Source organism: Urocampus carinirostris, chromosome 4 (assembly GCF_059441175.1).
Source record: "Urocampus carinirostris isolate Australia breed hairy pipefish chromosome 4, RoL_Ucar_1.0, whole genome shotgun sequence".
Taxonomy (NCBI): Eukaryota; Metazoa; Chordata; class Actinopteri; order Syngnathiformes; family Syngnathidae; genus Urocampus; species Urocampus carinirostris.
The window spans coordinates 31,825,645-31,847,606 of NC_142352.1; the positions used below are offsets into that span (position 1 = coordinate 31,825,645).

The following is a 21,962-nucleotide window of genomic DNA, read 5'->3' on the forward strand; positions in this document are numbered from 1 at the left end:
TGATCAAATATGATACGGATTTCTTATCCCATTGGTAAAACACGCACATTGAGCCAACTCCTTCGTTTATTGTCCTGCTAAGGCATGCTAAATTACAACTTTATAAGGATTATCTTAAGCTTTTGTTAGGGTTGACCCACATTTTTGCCTGTTGCCATGGTAATCAACACCCAAATCTGTGTTTCAATACCCTTACTCTGGATCAGCGATTCCATGAAACCCTCTGCCGCGGGTTTTTACGCACCTTTAACTGGCCTAAATGAGTCTGAATATACTTTATGAATAAGTAATCAAATATGGCCATTCACATGTATAATTTATGATCATCAAATATTGTAATTTATGCATAAAAATGTACATAAGCACTGCATTTTACAGTAATATTCTATTTACAGAGTGCGATAACATCAACTGCTTTTTAATGTCAAAATGTTGGCATGTATGCTACTGTTTATAGAGTGTTTCATAATGTGTTTCATGTTAATGCTAATTGAAGACTCTAAATAAAGGCTATTTAGATACAAAATCAATTGAGCCAAACTTTCAGATCAAGTAACACAGCCAGGCATGACACATGATAAGAATTATTGTATGTTGTAGTCATCGATTATTTTTCAGTTTAAACATATCTTGGTAGAATTCCACACTTAGGATTCAAAATGATGGCCGTTATTTTCAGTAATAAAATAAAAAGTTCCATATGGAGTGTATTGCACCAACATAGATCCCCACACATCAAAACAATGGTTAGCAATGAGATAAGACAGCTTTTGGTGAAGGATTATTGCTACATGGTAGCAATTCTGGAAAGCTAATCAATATGCCCTAAACCTTTTTTATCAATTAAATTCAATTCAGGTTTGACCCAACACATGCTAGGCTGGCCAGGGGGCACTTTGGGCTACGGGGGGCAAGCGCATTGCACATATATGTTGAAAAATATCTATTTGGGCAGGACATAGAACTGATGCACTCGTAATTATGTACTAATTGTTTATCATACTCAAACCAAATCAAACAATTTTATAATTATAAAAGCAGTCTTTTTGGTTCTGTTACACTCTCAAATCTATGAATAGCCAATCCTGCCATATTTAGAAAATTAATGTATTATTAAAAACAGATACGTACAAATGTATGCCATATAAATAAGTGAACACATATATCAATCACGCAATTCCTAAATAAATTATTGAAATGCAATGTATTTATATATTTCTGCATTTTGTCATTTGTTTTGTCAATTATTTATTTCAGTATTTCTTTTCAATCCATTTAGTCTGGTATTTTGTTCTGTATTTTGAGACATATTTTGTCATGCATTCCATGCATTTTGTCACTGCAAAATGTTTTTCAATTGAGGGGGAATGTTAAACTAGCTGAGATATTCAAATATGAGTTGATTGGTGTAATATCCGATTCTTTCATCACTGATCAACCTTTGGCAGTCTCTGGTTCCCTGTCTTGGCGCGAAGTGGCAAGGACCTTTGGCTGCAGCATGCGATTTTCTCTCTTCATTTGGGCTGTCTGGGATCCGGCCCTTAAGGGGGAGGTTATGTTGGGGTCTGGTGCACCTCCTCCCACCAGAGGGCGCCGAGCGTGATTGTAACTGTGCACAGATGTGCCAGGTCTGTTTTCTTTTGTGTTTGGTTTATTGTATGGAAATCTTGTTATTGGTTTAGTGCCCACATGTTTCTTACTTTATTACCTGCATTTTTAATATCTGGGTTGGTTTTTGTTTCTGGTTTGGACTTTGTCAGGTTTGGTTTTGTCTTGAAATTTTGTTGTTTTGTCAACCCTAGTTTGTCATGATTGCTTATTCGGGGCACCTGTGAATGCCCTGTTGGCGCCAACAGCCTTGGTCGCTGATTGGTTCCCTGACTCTTTTCAAACCCCCGGCTTCCAAGAGGAAGCTGTCAGACCGTCCTCCGAACCTACGCTTTTGCTAAGCAAGCTCTGTACCTTCTGACAATCTCCTGCCCTGTTTCTGGACCCGTTTCTACCCTGCTCTTGCGTCCCGGCCATCGACCTGTTTTGCCCTGTTTCCTGCCTGATACTTGTTGCCGACCTTTTTTCTGGACTCGTTACCGCCCTTGCTCCCCGTCCCGGCTATCGACCAGCTTTCCTGCCGTCCACGACTATCCTCACTCAACACGGAAGTGCCACTTCCGCGTCCCTGCCATCAGCTATCCGTGTCCGACGATCATCAGATCGTGGAAGCAAGCACTGCTCTCTTTCTAAATAAAACTGAGTAAAACGAATGGTATTGGGTCCTGTCTCTGTTTCTGGCCTGTGACATAGTTTGTCACTTTGTACCTCCTTTTGTTATCAAATACCATTCCTCTTTTTAACACCCCTGTTTCCCCCACATGGGTCCATCCCCCTTAAACTTAACACATTTTATATTGTGAGAAAATAAAAACAAAAACAAAAAAATTACAAAAGTAGTGAATAATTTGCACGGATGTAATATATTCATGTGTGTTTGTTTTATTTGTTCATTTATTTTTATGGCATATATTGGTAGGTGTTTTTTTTTATTCATACATGAATTTATACATCTGGCAGGATCAGTCCTCCAAACAAAACAGCACATGAACATGTATAAGCCCCCAACGCACATTTATATTCCTGGTTGAACAAAAGAGTAGATTTTGTTCACAATTGATAGTAATGCATGTCAACTACCTAAATGACGGAGCAAATGAAAACTCCATAGTGTAAGTGAAAAGCATACAAAGTGATTTGTATCAACTGCCTCTGAGATTGAGCTAATTAATTCAGGTGTCTAATTGCTGCTCCCAGTTCCTTGTTCCCCTATTTCTTCCAATTATATGACACCCTACCCCACAAAAAAACCATTTTATTCTTTGCTTAGAACTGGGTTGAAAAAAAAACTTGAAAAGGGTGGGTATGGGTAAAGGAGGAAGCTTTCTAAAGAGACATATACCTTATAACCACCAGTCTTTTTATGCAACCCAAGCTTGAAGCAAGGACCCCTTTCATCCTCTCTCAATGTAGCCCTCCCCCAACATTTCTACTTCATTTTCAGTCTTTAACCACTGGTTCCTGTGGGAAATCCTTTCAGCTCAGAGTAGTCCTGGGGAGCCACTCAAAGTGCATCATTTACATGTGTAGAGATCTCATCTTGAAGGGCTGCCTTGTACATTGACAAGGTTTTTGTGCAACTGCATTGTCTTATATAACTCACTAAATGTCTGCATTGAATGTAACATAGCAGGCATGTCAAACTCAGTTTGGCCCGAGTCTGGATCCAGACTTAATGTTCTTTAGTGGGCGGATAAAAAATGTGAACGCCAAATATTTAGCTTTGTTTTTTAGTACCATACTTTATCATTCAGCCTACATTTGTAGCCTACCCTGCGAATTATAACCACTGATCATTGGGGCTATTTTCGATGCATGTATTCCAAAATGATGGAAAACATTTGTTTTTATGTTTGTATTGAACATCCCTGTGCCTGGCTAGAGATCAGTTGAGGGTGTCCACTACCTGAGGATATCTGGAATTAGCTCCAGCATCCCCGCGACCCTAGTGAGGATAAGCAGCACAGACGATAGATAGAAGGATGGCATTGAATGTGTTAACAATTCAATTATTTTCACAACTGAGTAAACACAGATTTGCATCTGAACCAACAACACTCAAACATCACAAGCATAAACAAACTCAACTGGGGCTAATAAACAGAATCAGAATCATTTTTATAACCATTGTCTTGCTACAAACAAAATTAGGGTTGCACTCTAGTTAGCAAAGTATACAGTACAAAAATATAATAAATGGGAACATGTTTATGTAAGTATTAACCTCTAATATAAAGAATACACACATAACATAAAAAAATATACAATACCGGGATATTTAAATTTAAAGCGGGAGTGCACTTAAAACCTGGATTTAGCGCTTAATACTGTGTATGTTGATGGATTTAGAGAAAAAGCTTTCCTTCAGTCTGTTTGTTCAGGCATCGAGGGATCTGAACTGTCCGCCTGATGGTAACAGTTCGAAAAGCTGGTTGCTACGGTGCAATGAGTCTTTCACAATGTGTTTAGCTCTGCTACTGTAGCAAGAGTTTTCAATGTCTTCCAGGCTGGGCAGGGGTAGCCAGCGATCTTTTGGGCCATGTATAATCCTCTAGAGGGATTTCCTGCAGAGAATCCAGCATCCAGCGTACCACACCGTGATGCTCTCTATGGTGGAGCTCTAGAATTTCACCAGAAGCTTCTTCTTTAGGTTGTTCCTCCTGAGCACTCTCAGGAAGTGGAGTCGCTGCTGGATCTTCTTTGTCACTGCTGCGCTGATGGCCGACCAAGAGAAGCCCTCGGAGACCTGCATGCCCACTAATGGGATGTATTGGGCCTTTTCCACGCTGTCCTCTTCATGTGAAGTGGGTCTGATTCTGCTCTGCCCTTCCTCAATTCCAGGATTATCTACTTTGTTTTTGTGGTTCTCCGTGGGAGGTTGTTTACTTAACACCACGCCATTAGCCTTTTGATCCTCCCCTGAGATGAATCCGACCACGGTGGTGTCATCAGAGAACTCAATGTTGCTACTTGTGGGATGGGTGTGGGTTCAGTAAAATGTATGGAGAGTGAAGAGGAGGGGACTCAATACAAACTCTTGTAGAGGACCAGTTTTGAGTGTGATGGTGGAGGAGCACTGATTTCTTAGCTTAACGGATTGTAGATGATGTGTTAGGAAGTCATTTTTCCACTGACGGATGGATTTTGCGAGACCCAGATGCAGCAGTTTTTTGCCCCAGGATCCCTGCCATGATGTTATTAAAGGCTGAGCTAAAGTCCAAGACAAGCAGCTGCACGTAGCTCCCTCGGTGCTCTAGGTGGCACAGACGGATTGCTATGGTGAGGGTGTCCTCCGTTGGTCTATTTGCCTTGACTTCACAGCCACATGCGTAAGTGCCACTTGCCTCCGAACTTGCCTCATATAATATAAATATGTAAAAAAAAAATGCTTGCCTAGATTGTCATACTGCTTGGAATAAATAAAAATAAATACGAAATAATACTTTTAGCAGTGAACGGGCAATAAAATAAGATCAAACTAATATACCTGGGCCTTTTAAAGCTGAGAAATTACTGCACAATGTAGTTTTTAACATTAAACCAGAATAGGTGACAGCTCTTTACACCTATGGGCCGTATGTTTGACATGTCCTTAATAAAGGCTTTTGTACTAGCGATACAGTCAATATTAGCAAGAGCTGTAAATTAACCATCATCTGATGTGTTGGCTTCAATAGTGGGAAGAAATTATCATTCTGACATGAGTGGGGTCTGTTGGGAATGTCTAGCAAAGTGGGAGTGGAGCAGAGTTTGCGGTCATGCCTGACATAGAAGATATCACCAAGCTTGTTGGCGCACAGCGGAAGTAATGGAAGCTGTCAAGCTAAAAGGCCTTTTTTAGCATTCGGACTAAAAGGTAGTTGATTGGAACGGACTGGCCATGTGGAATTTAGCTTTGCAGTAGTCGAGGGAAAATCTTGGTTTCATTGATTTGGGGAAATACTTTTAGGTGGCTTTGAAAAATAATTGAAGGGAGGATTTAAACATTACCAGTCAATCAAGTGATTTGTTTTCCGGGTTGGGAGAGTTACTTTACAAATGTAATCCGTTACAGTTATTAGTTACTTGTTGAAAAATAAAATCCGTAACATAATCCGAATGTCAGAATATCACAGTAATATTGGAGTTTTCCAAATACCAAATATGAAACGTAATATAATTAAATTACTAAATTTGTTCAAGATAGATAAATGATATAGCCTTAAAAAAGAACTGGAGAACACCAAGGCCAGGTAATTGCTTGTAGTCCTATTAAAAGGTTCTAAAATTTTAACCATGTAGTATATACTATGATTGCAAAAACAAAACTTTTTCTTTCACATGGCAGAAAAAATATGCTCTGTTTTAGTTCACATTAAAAGCACATTAAGAACCAGATATGGTTTTATTCATACAAAGTGTTCACATTCTAGATTTCCAACCAGCTCTGAGATATCTTGTCTCCAAGTTTTATTGGTTTGTAGTGGTGATGGTAAACCTCCTGACAATATTAAGATTTACTAGGCTGTCCCTTTATTTCAGATTGACTGGTGTCCTCCTTAATCTGATGCGTCTTGGATGCTTATTCACAAAAATTATCAACATGACAATACAGTAATTGTACAGTGGATTTTGCAAAATACAAAAAGAAGAAATCAATCAAATTTACACAATGTCTCGGAACACATCACTAGCGCACCCTAGTGCTACATTAAACGAAAAATAAAATGCAGACTAAAATAAAAGTGCTGCAACCCACTGTGGTAGGTGAGTTGGTTGTCTGTTTTGAATTATTATAATATGCACGCGTCTCCTTCTTTCTCGTGTTAATTGACATTATGATAAACACAATTTGTCTAGGCAGCACGGCGGCGCAGTGGTTAGCTCATGTGTGGCACAGTTCCAAGGTCATGAGATCAAACCTTCTGTGTGGAGTTTGCATGCTCTCCTCGTGCTTGCGTGGGTTTCCTCCGGGCACTCCGGTTTCCTCCCACATTCGAAAAACATGTATTTCAGGTTAATTGGCCGGTTCAAATTGTCCTTAGGTGTGAATGAGCGAATGAATGGTTGCCTGTCTTTGTGTGCCCTGCGACTGGCTGGCAGTCAGTTCAAGGTGTCCCCTGCCCACTGCCCGAAGATAGCTGGGATGGGCTCCAGCACATCCGTGACCCTACTGAGGATAAGCAGTGCCGATAATGGATGTATGAATGGAAATTTTGTGTACCGGTGCTTCATGTATATATAAATATACTTAGAATAACATTTCAATCCTGCAAAGTAATCCTGATTTTAGTCAATATACCAGTAATTTGATAACATTTCTTCTACTGTAATACAATTATTATTTTTTTTTTTTGTATCCTAATACGTAACTCTGTTATATGTATTCCGTTACCCCCCAAGCCTGCTAGTTGTGTTTTTACTCCATTTTTATTTCCTGACATTTCTTTTCATTTCATAACAAGATAATAAAATAAAAATGAAAAACTATTACAATAATAACACATTGGCTTCTTCTTCGGTGCCATAGCTTGAAATCTTGATCTTCACGGGACTGTGTCTTGAACCGTTATGATTTCTACAGCCCGGCTCGGCAGCTTTTATACCCGTGGTCCACACGCGGAAATGACGTGGAACTGACGCGATGAGGAAGCGGAACAGTCACCGGCGTCTGTTTTGCGGGCATACCAAGGATAAACAGGGGGGTAGCCAATTTTGCGCATTTTCTATCACGGGCAACCACAGGCAAAAAAAAAATCGCAAAATTTTACCCGCGATACAGACGCAAAAGGCTATGTGACCGGGCGTTAAGCTGCGTGTGTGCGCAATTGCGCACTACCCAGAGCTTTTCCGCGCACAAGAAAATCTAGCCAACTCACAAAAATCAGGGTTCGAAATTGCTAATTAAAAAGCGAATTAAGTCAAAGTTACAGTGCATGAAGGTAAAAATACAAGGGTTCCCCTGACGTTGTGTTCTAAAAGCGGTATTTGGAAGTCAAGGTCGAAGTAGAACGAAGTTGAGTGAAGTCTGTTTTTCGGGAACTGGCTTCTTAGGCTCAGCTCACTAAAAGGAACCGGCTCTTTCGGGTCCTAAAAGGCTCTTCAGGTTGTTTTTGCTTGTTTCATCCCTATATAACCAAATATTATTATTGTGTAAAATTATGCACAAAATGACTTAAAGGAAGGGGGATTAGAACAAAAAAGAAAAAAGACCAAAATGAAAAAGTAGTGAAAAGCTGAGAAAAAAAGAAACAAAAGGAAGGGAAAAAAGAAGGAAAAATTCAGAAAAAAAGCCAGAAAAAAAGAAAACTGTTGTTTCGCCGACTTTGTGTGAACGCTCAGACCCGTGAAAAATTAGAGGGATAATTGCAGCTGACCCCTGCCAAATACACTATTGGACTATTGTTTAGCAATGTTGTTTGTACACTGCAAAAAGTCCTGGTAGAAAATTGAGGGAAAAATATGTTGTAAAGAATTATATTTTGCCTTGCAGGCAAGATGCAGCAGCAGGCCAGGTAGAGGGCCCAAAAGTGTTCTTCTTAAGACAGGCATAAACAAGAGAGTGGCCGAGGGCGCTGGGTGAGAGTGAAAAAAACTTCGCTACCTACAAATAGAAGCCGCGCTTTGTGGAAATGGGTGGAATGGTAAGGTATCCATCCCTTGCTTAGTATCAATAATATCAATATTTGGATCGATCCGCCCACTCTACCGTCTGTTACTTGTTTGAAATTGTGAAGCAAATAACTTCTGGTTTATAATGTGTGGATGTTATGTAAAGGGAATTAACTAAACAGGGTTGTTTTATTTATTTAGTTATTTTCAATACCAGAAGCGCATCCTTTCTCAAGCTTGCAAGAAGCTTTGAAGAGAGTGACCTTGTCAGCTTTATCACACAATGACAAATGACGAACTCAGAGACAGGCCTGGCCTACAGGATTGCCGGAGATCCTGCCTACCAGCAACTTACTCTGAAATGGTGTGCGTGCTTTGTTTTGCACACAGCACCACTTGCCTCGTGGAAACTTTTAATACATGTGTCCCTTTTATGCCTCTTGCCTGCAGAGCGGAGGCTGATCAGACCTTGACAATATCCTTTGTGACAGACCGTCAGGATGAGCTGCGCCTTCTCTTGACACCCCCATCCTCATTACAACACTGCAGTTGGCTGACTGTTTATTCTGCCCGTCCTAGTCCTTTTCTGGAGGGCTATATGGGAGGAATGCTTGCAAAATAAATAAATCTGTTAGCGCAACCAAAAATTGCCACTTTATACGATTTCTTAACTCGTTTTTTGCCAGACATTTATCTCAAATGGTAAAAGTCGGTTCCAGTCATTTTTTGCCATTTTGAGTTATTTTTGATAGCCTATATATATATTTGTGTTCTGTAGCTATATATGCATAGGACATATATATTAAAAAAAGCTTTAATCCTTATCTTGAAAAAAATGTTTTTCTAGCATTTTCTGCATTTATATAGCGATTTTCAAGTCAAGACTTCCCAAAGCGCTTTACAATGTGCTTCACATTTCCCAATAGCGGCTGTGCAGCCATGTAAGGCGCTAACTTGCTTATTGGGGGCATTAGGGTTTCAGTGTCTTACCCAAGGACACTTCGACATGTAACACGGAGGAGCCGGGATTCGAACTGCGGTCTCTTGATGCCCAGACGAGCGCCTTACCTCCTGAGCCACTGCTGCCCCCTACAACCATTGTTTAGTAAACAACAGTTGAACATTGCTAAATTCTTAGAAATACTCGTTTCAAAGAAAAATATGTTTTTGTGAAAGGAAGCATTTCAAGCAGAACTTTCACTACCTCTAATATCGAAGCAATGCTTTCCCTAAACACAAGGGCCCTTTGCTTGCAAAATACCTTTTTATTGGAAGGACACTGAATCTATACATGAACAATTCATGAACTTTGCAAGAACCTTTCAGAGCCTGATGTTTCCAGTGACTTGATCACACGATTTTGGTCACTCGGGGCCAACCCACACACTCTCAATCACTGGATAAAAGAAACAATGCAACACAAGGAAGTGGGGGCTCCACGATGTGTGGAAAAATATCTGATCAAGGCTATTATTGCCATCTAGAAACCCAGAGTTTTTACACTTAACGATCAGCACTACAAAAGCCTTAAAAATTGAGTTCCCCCCCAAAAAAAATTTAAAAAATTATATTATATTATATTATATATATATATATATATATATATATATATATATATATAGGGAAGCCTATCAGGCAACAAGTTGCAGCTGGCACCAAATGGGCGGGGGCCAAATGAGGGCAATGCGCAACCGTGACAACGGTGTTTAAAAAAAAAAATAATAATAATAATAATATAATATAAAATAATCCGTCCAGTATCTGCTCGTGTATCTGGTATCGATCCTGTCTGTCCCGTCCTGTCCGGCTCGTCTATATGGTATCAATCTTATCGGCCTCTGGCTTCCTGGTTTTCCACGCCGGACTTCTGTCTTACTTCTTCTGCCAAGTGATCGCCGAATCACTGGTGTTTGTGTTCACGCGCATGACTGCCCCATTCCCGTAAAATAAAGCTTGTGTGAAAATGTTACGCGTCTGGATCCTCCTCCCATTCTGGTTCTGACAACCGTATTTTTACATGTTGGCACTCAGTAACAATGCTTCTGAAAATGTCTACACACATTATGGCAGATAATGAGTTCATGTTGTTAAGAAAAGGGGCAATAAACAAAATAGAAAATAAGAGATGGTCATTTCCTGGAATTTAGAGATGACAAGTATTAAATCATATTACCGGTAATATTAATCATAGAATAATCTTTTCTGTTTTTTTTTTCATAATTTAGCATAGCATGTAAACACTGTATATCTGGAGAGGTTCTTAAAAGGACAATGTATATGATTTTTTTGCCTCCTATAGTAAACCTTTCGTTTAAATTAAAGCATGGATATAATTATTATAATTAGGGGGAAAAATACAAGATTGAAATGTTTTTTTTAAATGTATTTTACAGAACATGAGCTTCTTGTTCTTGGCCAATCAGAACGTGACTATTACGCTCGTGCCAGTGGCTGCCTATTTAGAGCGTCCAGTTTGTGTCACATGTGACCTACATGCTTGTACAGAGGTACCTCTATTTACAAATGTATTTTGTTCATTTGTAGCCTGAAACATTTGTAAATAGAGTAGATAGATAGATAGATAGATAGTTAGATAGATAGATGGATAGATAGATAGATAGATAGATAGATAGATAGATAGATAGATAGATAGATAGATAGATAGATAGATAGATAGATAGATAGATAGATAGATAGATAGATAGATAGATAGATAGATAGATAGATAGATAGATAGATAGATAGATAGATAGATAGATAGATAGATAGATAGATAGATAGATAGATAGATAGATAGATAGATAGATAGATAGATAGATAGATACTGTATTCATCCCCGTAGGGAAATTCACACTTCCAGCAGTCTACCCCGTTGTTTATTAACAGATTAACATGATGCCCTAGGGGTGCTTTTAGCGGAGTGGATGACGTCACACTAGTCCAAAAGTTCGACATCCCTGCGGCAGATGGAAATCTTTTCTCTGTGAAAATCCAGGGATACACCACCTCGTGTTAGCAAGTCCGCCTCCTCTCCGATTCCCCCCGGCTTTCGTGTTTCTGTATAGCGGCGTTGAAGCCGGATAGCTCCGGGTAGCTCCGGTTAGCTACATGTTAGCGTACGGAATGCTAAACGTGAGCCACGTTTCCGCCAAACACAGCAACTGCGCTCCCTGTGCGCTTCGGTGTTTTCCGCCAGCACTCGATGATCTTATTTGGTCGTGAGTTCGCATTTACCATGAGTACGGATGGTACCGAAGACTTATAAAGCCGCTAGCTGCATAGCTAGCTCCGGCTCTTCTTCCACGATAGGCCCCTTCATCACGCCGGCACGAGAATTCTTCAGGGCAAGGAGTTGATTCCTTGAATACACGCATTTTTGTGCGCTAAAACCCATGTCCATAGGATAGAAGTAATCCATGAGTGTTTTGTATCATAAATGTGAACGATTGGTAGGGGTGAGGTTCGTCCCTTTTCCTCAGCCAAAAATACATTTGGAGAAGTGTTTAAAGTGGATAAAGGCATTCTGTTGCTTTCTCGTTCTTCTCAACGTGAATATGATTGATGGGAGACGGAACAAAGTTATTTGTTTTACAATAAGTGTATTTATACTAAATTAAATATTACGCTGCTGTTGGGTCGGTTATAACATCGCTCCCCGACACGTTTATTTAGTTTATTACCATAAAATAGAAACCAGGACACGTCTTAAAAAATGTGGGAATCGATTTGTTCTGTCATAGGTTATGAACTTGTAAAGTTATCTGCAAAGACAGCCTGAAAAAAACGTTGCTTCCTTTATAGCACAGGTGTCAAACAGGCGGCCCGCGGGCCAGATCAGGCCCGCTAAGGGATTGAATCCGGCCCGCGAGACAACACTCAGAGAAGCGCAAGAGAAAAACAAGCTGCAGGTTGAAATATGTCAACTTGATGTTGCCAAAGCCAGGTGCCTTGAACAAAGACACTGTACTTGTATTTCTCTCTCTCTCTCTCTCTCTCTCTCTTTTTCCACCCTTTTTCTCCCACTCTCTGTCTATGTTATTTCACTCTCTGTGTCTTTTTCTCTTCCTTTGTTGCTCTTTGTCTCTTTCTCTATCTGTGTCTTTTTAATTTATTTTGCTCTAACTTCCTTTTTTCCTTTTTCCTCTTTTCTCTTTCTCTCTTCCTACCCTTGGCGCTTTCTTTTCTCTTTGGACTTCTTTCTTCCTCTCCCTTTCTTTTCCCCCTCTCTCACGCCTTTTTATCTCTTTTGTTTCTCAAGCTCTCTCCCTCTCACTCTTTTTCTTTCTTTGTCCCGCCCTCTCTCCTTTTCCCTTCCTCTTTCTCTTATTTCTTTATCTCTCTTTTTCTTTCTCTTTAATCTACTAGTCCGGCCCCCGACAGAATATTTGTTCTATCGTGTGGCCCCCGAGTCAAAATGAGTTTGACACCCCTGCTTTATAGCATTAGATGTGCCATGAAATAAGTGCGAGGTGACGCATCTAAAATTCTTTAAGATCTGTTAGAATGGAAAACAATAAAGTGTACATATGCTGCTTTTCATTGGCAGTAAGAGTCCGTCAGCGTTTATAAATCTGAATCAATTTGTATGTGAAGTTGGTACGGGGCTGTCCAGTTCCACATAGATCGCCAACATTACAAGGTTATTAGTGTCTTTCAACACCTTGATACCATGAATTTAACTTTGTATATAATAATTAAGGCCCTTTTCTACTGTCTTTTGAGATCAGTTTGCAATTTAAGGAAGAAATGATACGGATACTTTTTCAGGAATAGCGAGTACAGGGTCACTCGCTCTTGTTTCGGCCACTCTATTTGCTCAGAGTGTGATTCATGGATTTTGTAACCCTGGTGGGCGTGGCTTTGCTCTCTGTCAGGTCTATCATACTGCAATGAGTACTCAAAAAAGACTGGGCACAAAAAAAAGGGAAAATGGTTTAGGTCGTTTGTGGTTTGCGTAGTTTGTATACTTCCTTGTGCTTTTTAGCACTTGTTCTCGCTTGCACTACACCATGCATTGACATTTAGCCGTCAAATCATACACACTGTGTATTATTTTAATATTTATGACCTGTTTATCCCGGAGAGCCATGTCTTATCTTGTTACAATGTTCACTTTGTTGTTATAAATGACAATAAAAAATAATTCAACAATGTACATATGAATTTATTTTTACGCAAAGTAAAAAAACAAAAAACTTGCTAATCTGTCCGTCACCGAGCTGCAACTTCAAAGAAACAGTGTGTATTATTTTGTGCCTTTTAGTGGTTAAAAAACATAATTCATAAATACAAACAATATTAAATGAAAGAATCACCAAATATATATGAACTATCATAGAAAAAGCATGTTTTTAAATAGCTGTAGCAAGAGAAATTAATATTAACATGAGCCCCAACTTAAGGGAGCTAACATAATTATCCGACATCTTGCTGTTACAAAAACATCAAAAAATGTTGGTGAAAAATGAGTATAAAAAGAGGCTATTTGGACGCTTTAGTCCAAATAGCCATAGTTTGCGTTCTTCCTTGTGCTTTTAGGTTGTCGTTTTTGCTTACACTTTTCCCAGGGGTCTCCAAACAGGTGCCCATGGGCACCAGGACGCCCCCCACAGAGCTGTTCTGAAAATAGCTCACTAACGCTGGGTCCTTGTGATTTTCTAGTAAAAATATTTTTAGTGGTTTATTAAGTCGGTTTAACCCTACATCCAAAGATTAACCTGGTAATGATAAAATAATGATAATTAGACTATTAAAAGTTATTTTAGAAATACATATTTTAGCTAATTTGCAACAACAACAAAAACTCTCAGCTTAAAAAATGTTGGAGACCCCTGCAGTACACCATTAAGCAACAAAGTCAAATAATACACATTGTCCCTTTCGAATAACAATTTTACCTGGTTTTAATCTATACAAAATCCCAACACAAATACCCATAGCGCTATTCATTTAAATAATAAAAGCTGTGGGACATGCGTGCTGCATCTCTTAGCAAGTGACACAATTTATACTGGAAATAATGTAAATTGGACAGTTTTTTTTTTAAATGTCAACGTCAGTTAATTTCAAAAAACAGACTGTTTCGTTTAGAAAATTCTACCCAACCATGACGTCCACCAGGTCAATAATGGACCCAACAAAATCTGGCCGCGGCAAACCGGGGCCGTTGCTAGCGGAACACAATAGCATGGAACCCGCCGAGGCATTGACTGCAGATCTTTTCCACTCAGTCATCGGATCCCTGAATTGAGACATTTTCGACGAGATTGACTTAGTGGCTACCAACTTCAAGCCGGAAATGTGAACTGTGAAAGTTGAATTCAGCAGTCGAGGAAAAACAAGAGAAGCTTGAGGGACATGGAACTTCGTTAACTAAACTGGAGATAAGTGAAACCGGCAGCAACACGCGGATAAAGGCACTCGAGGCTAGCGTCAACTCGCTGCTGGACAAGATGACCTACATGAGCGACAAATGCAAAGACTTAGAAGGCAGGATGAGAAGAAACAACCTTCGCCTCATCGGTGTTCCGGAGGGGCTGGAGGGCGTGCAGCCAACCAAAATCGTCGCACGACTGCTGCAAGATCTACTTGGTTTGACTAAGAAGTTGCTCCTGGATCGGGCTCATTGGGCGCCCCGCGGTAGATATTGTGAAGGAGAACCAGCGTGATAATTCGTGATCCGGGTTCACTTTTTCTACGTTCGCACCAAGATACTAAAAAAGTAATCGAAAGCCACCCCTTCATTTTCAGAGGAAGTAGAATTTCTATATTCCGCGATTAAACCCCTGTGGTCGTTAAGAATCAAACCGCCTGTGAAGCAGGGTTCAGGGGTAAAGTTCGGCCTCCTGTATCTGGCGGTTTTTAAACTGACTTTATCGGACAAAATCACTCATAAATTTGACAGACCGTGTCTAACTTTGTGGATCAGATGCTGAAGTTGAACGGGACTTTGAAGGGGGGGCAGCAGAGTTGGGCAAAGTTAGTCTCAATGTTGGGAGAATATTATTATATATTTAGAAAGGTATAAATGTATGTATTTATAGTATATCTTCTGTGTGTGTGAGTAAAACATTGTTTCCATTCATTTTAATTATTGCTACTATTATTTGTATTTACTCATTAGATTTTTTATTTTTCTAAAAATAAAACTGGTTCACTCAACACACTCTCTTTTCCTCTTTCCTACATATACTGGCAGTGAAACGACATCCTTGTTATTTGTCCCCAAGAGTGCTTGTGTGCTTTTTTTTCTGTTCCCATTTCTTTACAATTCTTCAATGTATCAGACTTAAGTAAGAAGAACCCCCGTTGAATCCAAACTATATCAGTTATTTCATTTTTCTGTCACGTACCAGGACAGGAAACAGGAATAGAGAACCAAATCGCATAACGTACTCACAGTTTATTTGCTAGAGGAGGAATGCGTGCACACTCGATCCGGGGATCGATGGTCGCGGAAGTAGATTGAAATCCGAACAAAAGACTTGTCAAAATCAAACAGATCAGGCCAATAATAAAACAGGATCAAACACGGACAAATTTACAGAACTAGGCATTTCACACAGAGTTTAACAGGAGTCTTGCAGTTGTTTGGCAGACGCTCTGACAACTAACGGCTCAAAGGACCGCGTTTAAGTACTCCCAGGGAGCAATCTGTCAACGCGTTTCAGCTGGTGTCAGTGGGCGGGGCCGATTGGGCGCCGTGGCAACCGTAACAGAACCTGGCGCCACATGGCGGGGACCAATTGGGCGCCATGACAACCGTGACATTTTCTCTTATTATAATATTTTATTTATTTATTTATACATAAGTCTGTATTACGTAGTTCATCGTCACAAGCTTAGGTTGCACAGGGGTAAGGATACATCGCTATGTGTTGGTGGTGTTTCAACATAAGGGTTCAGTTGGGAAGGGCGTTTTCCCTCTCCGTTGTATTATGTTAGCAGTTATTTTGTACTTCGTCACTCTATGTGTGTTTTTTTAATGTAATTAGGCCTACGTTGTGGTTCCCCCACAGGAGTCCCTGTACTTCAACTGTTTTCCTCTTGTTATAATATGACTGATCAGGGTGCAGCCTGCTTGAGGGGAGAACACAGCGTTAACTTCCTCACCTGGAACTGCAGAGACATGAACATTCCGGTTAAGCTCAGAGGGGTGCTCCATCATCTCCACCAGTTGGATGCTCCCATTGTCTTTTTGCAAGAAACCCATCTCGAGGTATCTCACCAAGCACTGCTTGGAACCAGGTGGGTTAGTCAGCTTTTTCACTCCACTTTTAGATGCAGATCAAGATGAGTATCTATTTTGATCCATACATCCGTTACTTTTTAGGTCACAATGTGATCGACAACCTATATGGGAGATGCAGTATGTAATGGTTAGTGGTAAGCTTTTTAATATGAAGGTGCTGCTTCATTTATGCCCCCACCACAGACAATAGGGATTTCTTCAGGTCTGTTTTTTCCCGGATGTAGCATCACATTTTGTAATTGTTGGGAGCTGACTGAATCATCTATATCATACCCCTGGAGAGTACTTAATCCATCTGGTTAGGCTATTCTTTGTTTTCCCCTGTTCATCCCACATATACACGTATAGATTAATTTTTAAACGATGACAGGCTCCTTCACACCTTCGCTAATTGTTCCTATAACCCTATCGTTATATCAGATCATGCGCCTATTGTCTCGGAGTACAAACTTCAGCAGGCCGAGGCCATTAGGCCATCCTGAAGGTTTAATGACCAACTACTGAGCGAGGAAGACCTTTTGAATTTACTTTTCAATCAGGTTGACCTTTTTTAAATACAAATGACACCCCAGAGATCTCTGCATCTACTTAATTCAAAGCTCTTATTAAGTCGGGATAGTCTCATTTGTCTCTTATAAAAATAAACTGAAGGGGTAAAGGTTGTCTGAATTACCGTGATTTTTTGGGTAACTGGACGATATATATATATATATATATATATGACACACCACTGTCCATCTATTCAACTATCCATATGACCATTTATCCATCCATCAAGATCAGGAGGCATCCTCATGAGATGCCCAAGCCAACTCAGTTGGCTCCTCTTAAAGCGGAGGAGCAGCGGCTCCTCCCAAGTCTTTCCTGAATCACCAAGCTTCCCACCCTATCTCTAAAGGAGAGGCAACCCATCCTGAGGAGGAAACTTGTTTCAGCCGCTTGTAGTTGAGATTTTGTTTTTTCAGTCATGACCCACAGTTCATGACCGTACCACACGGACAGCATTGAATGGGGGAATGCGATGTTTAGGATTTAACTAAATATTTTATCATACATGAGTGTTTCCCCAAACATGACTGCATTGCCGAGGCATCGAAAGGGTTCAACCGAGAAGAGGTATATTTTCTCTTCTTTGAAAAAAAATTGGCTTCCGCCCTAAGTAACTATACTCAGGCCCTCATGCTTCAAATTGGACTAGCACTACCTATTTAAACTACTGTCCCCTTGCAGAGGTCAACAAGGCAAGGTTATTCTTTGAGCCCGCTGCTCTTCACTCTGGTAATTGAACCTTTTGCAATTTTACTTCGCTCACAAACTCTGAAGAGGAGAATAGTTAGGTACTATTTTGGACATGAAGTATTATATGCAGATGATACTGTATGTTGTTATACGTTGCCGATCCCCCCACATCCATCCCCTATCATTTTATTCACATTGGCAAAATGTTTGTCAAGTCAAGTCGAGTCATTTTTATTTGTATAGCCCTTAATCACAATAAGTCTCTAAGGGCTTCAATAAGTCTCTAAGGGCTTCGCAATTCTAGGCTGAGCTAAACCCCTCCTTGATTGCTAGAATTAACTCAATTAAGGTGAATACCCTCCCAAAATTTCTCTACCACTTCCAGTCCCCAACCCCCCCCCCCCCCCCCCCCCCCCCCCCTAAGCCTTCTAACTCACACCTTTTTGGGAAGTTAAATGAACTGATAATGCCTTTTGTTTGGACAAGATAAAATTTGAAAATAATCTCTTCAGCGAACTAAAACTGCAGGCAGTCCTGGACTCACAGATTTAAAAGTTTACTACTGGAAAACAAATCTCAGAGTCATTTACTATTGGCTACAGTGTGCGCAAATGACTCCATCTCCAATGTGGCTGGGGATGGAGGCAACTTCTTCAGAGCCAGCGTCACTTACTTCCTTACTACACGCCCAGTATGACTACACGCTACCCAATTCTCCCAGAAGTGACTGCACTGGAAAAGTTCTTGATCCTCTTCCTTCTCTTAAAGGTAGGCTGTTAATTATTTATGGCTAGATATGCAACCTGACTAAATGTTCCCTGATAAAAATCAAATCACTATGGGAGCAGAAAACTGGCTAAGAAATAACCGATCTAATCTGGGAGGCGGTGCTTAAGAGAGTACATACCTCCTCAATACGTGCAAGACGGATTGATTCAAACTAAAAATGTTCACAGGGCTCATTGGACTATACGAGGAAAACATTTTCGAGGATGTTAACTCAAACTGTGCATGGTGCAATCAATCCCCAGGCAATCGCATCCACATTTTCTAGTCTTGTCCGTCTGTGTGTAATTTCTGAAAAAAGATTTTTCAAACCATTTCACCTGTTAAACCAGACCATATGAAAGCATTATTTGGGGCTTCTTTAATTACTTTAAAACTACCCAAAAGTATGCAAGACATCGTTTTTGTAACCTTTTTTTTACCACGTCGTCTGATCCTAATAATTTTCTTTTTGATTATTTTTTTTTTTTGCAATTATGGATTCTGAAATCTCATGTGTGGGGTGTCACTCAATGCAATAAGTCTGCTCTTTTTAAGATTGACGAGGTACTGTTGTTGTTTTCTTTTTTGTCTTTTTTTCTTAGCTCCTTCTTCTATTTTTGTATTTGTTGTTGTTGCTGTCCGTGTGTTAGGTTTGTTTGTTTGATAATTTATTTTCAACTTGGATGCTGTATTATTATAGTGCACTGTATGTTAGAATAATTTGATACTGTAAAGCAATTATTACTTTACCGACTTCCTACTTCCTAGTCTTCTTTCTAGTGATTTCCAAGACAACCACATGGAATAGACGATGGCTTTTTTTTTGTTGATGGTAGTACACATAAAATGTCTAGTCTAATTGTAACTTTTACGTTTTGGTTACATTTCATCAAATGTTCAATGTTTTTTTTTTTTAGAATGCCCTTTACACAACTTTGGATGCTCTCCTTGACTATTCAATTGTAAGTTGATACACAACAAGCTCCAAATGACTGCAATACATTTATTATGATATAGTGTGTGATTTTCTTTTCTTAGTATTTTTTTAGGAGGGCATGCGAATATTATGGAAGTGGTGGTGTTTCCTGCTAATGGAAAATTTGGACACCACAAAGAGTTTAAAATTTGATTGATTTCAGTTGGTACAACATAGCCCTTTATTTTTAGGCATGGAAAGCTATTTCCCCATTGGACAGATGCATCAGAAGCCCTCTTTCAAATTCATGTGTCGACAGTGTTTAAGCTGTTGAAAAAGTAGGTTCAAAGAAATGATCGAAGTTAGATTTTCTTTTTGTTTACTTTTTCCCAATTGTTGACTCACTTTAAATAACATGACATGTACAAACTAAATTCACCTAGATCATGCATGATTAAATTTAAAAATTGTTGCGCTTTCTAATACAGTATGTCTAGGTGACTACTTCAATGGGCCCTCATGGAATATTTTCCTTTTCATCTTTTTAGAGATTGTGGTTTAATACATCAACTTATAATTGCACTTTTCCATGTATTTTCAGAAAGAGGAGCAGCAGGCCAGCGTCCAAAGCCTGTAGAATGTGAACACACAAGTGGAAAAGGTAAGTTTTTTCTGTTGGTCATATAGTGCAGTTGCAGGTCCAGCAGTTATGGTACAGAAAGACAATTTTTCTTTCTCTCTTTGCCATACGATCCAGTTCAATTACTTTATCAAAATAGCAGCCATGCAGCAGAGTGGGTTGAGGCCAAGCAAGACCTTTTCATTGCCAAAAAGGACCTGCCAGAAGTGCTGTCAATGGGGGAAAAAGAGAAGACTGAGGCTGCTTTCCAGTATGGAAGACAATAGAAGAGGGGCTTGGACAAGCAGGAGAGGGAATCCATCCTGGAGCCCTTCAAATTCCTCTTTTCTACCATCACAGATATCCTCAATGTACATTTGGATGACACTGAACCCAGAGTGGAACCGAGTGAAGCTCCAGAAAAGTTTATTTTTTTTCTTTCTTTCTTGAGGATTTGATAAAGGCATTGGTGAGACCACAAACTGAAAGAAGAAAACATATCCCCAGAACCCCAGGGGGATGGCATATGTTAGTAAATGTTTTGATCTTTCAATTTTTTTAGGTTGCAAATATCAGCAACAAGAAGTGGTGTGAGTTGTGCAAATGGACAAGAAAACACAATACACATATATCAAGTGCAAAAATTATATCTGCAACACACACACCATATAGATCTGCCCCTAATGTGTTGTCTAGTCTAGTGGCTAAAGCCTCTGAGTTAGATGGGACTGATGTGTTGTCTTGACTGATGTGTTCATTTTGTTTATGTGTCAAACTTGCTGTGCAATGGTTACAATTTCAAGTTCAATGAATGAGTGAATCGTTTTTGAAAAAAACCTTGCTTCACTTGTATATGTCTTTCCACTCATATCCTGATTTAATAGCAACTATATATATATATATATATATATATATATATATATATATATATATATATATATATATATATATCATCTCATTAGCCGTATTGCTTATCCTCATTAGGGTCGCGGGGGGGCTGGAGCCCATCCCAGCCATCTCCGGGCAGTGGGCAGGGGACACCCTGAACTGGTTGCCAGCCAATCGCAGGGCACACAGGGACAGACAACTCATTTGCTCATTCACACCTAGGGACAATTTGGACCGGCCAATTCACCTGAAATGCATGTTTTTGGAACGTGGGAGGAAACCGGAGTGCCCGGAGGAAACCCACGCAAGCACGGGGAGAACATACAAACTCCGCACAGGAAGTCTGGAGCTGGATTTAACCCCACGACAGGTTCCCATGACATGAACTGTGCCGCACAAGCGCTAACAACTGCGCCGCCGTGCTGCCCTATATATATATATATATATATATATATATATATATATATATATATATATATATATATATATATATATATATATATATATATATATATATATATATATATATATATATATATATATATATATATATATATATATATAGTAATTGGAATAAGGTAAACATTAATATTTTAACACAAGTATTCAAGTATTTAGTTGACAACAATTAAAAGCAGCAAAATGCAACAATTCCATCAGACCTAAAAAACACTGTATGAGTAACAACAGCATGACCATTACACAGGGGTTAAACAAAGATGGAAGCAAACAATAATGAAATGGGGCACAAAAACTCAATTTCATTTTCCACGCTCCATTTAGTGAATGGTAGCTGCAGGTTTAATATTTGGCTTGTTTTGTCAGGTTTGTCAGGTTTTCTGGTTCTTTTTCCTACAGGCAGCACTTAGTGACCACAAATCACAAGGCTATAGATTGATTTACAATGGATTTCTTTTTTTAAACGGAAGTAATGAAATAGGAAAATTCGCTTTAAAAGTCGTTTTTGAGTGTTTGAATCTGGCCGTGAAAAAGTGCACGAACCCTGACTCCCAGAGGGCTTACAAGCCAGCTGCAGCTGTACAAAAGTATGGTACACAAAACCACATGGCAGTCAGGTTTTA

The 21,962-nt window shown here is 39.6% G+C and overlaps 1 long non-coding RNA gene across 2 annotated transcripts in view; it reads left to right on the top strand.

The window, feature by feature from the left end:
• The window catches only part of LOC148367321 (uncharacterized), a 54,810-nt gene extending 33,987 nt beyond the window's left edge, over nucleotides 1-20,823 (top strand). The window contains exons 4-6 of one of the 2 annotated variants that reach the window (XR_015850296.1): nucleotides 19,375-19,419; nucleotides 19,975-20,034; nucleotides 20,131-20,823. This is a non-coding gene — a long non-coding RNA (uncharacterized LOC148367321). Of the gene's footprint in view, nucleotides 1-8,080; nucleotides 8,232-8,400; nucleotides 8,564-8,649; nucleotides 9,020-19,374; nucleotides 19,420-19,974; nucleotides 20,035-20,130 lie in introns of those variants that run through there. The other variant, XR_015850297.1, reaches the window with a different exon arrangement.
• The last annotated feature ends 1,139 nt before the right edge of the window (nucleotides 20,824-21,962 follow it).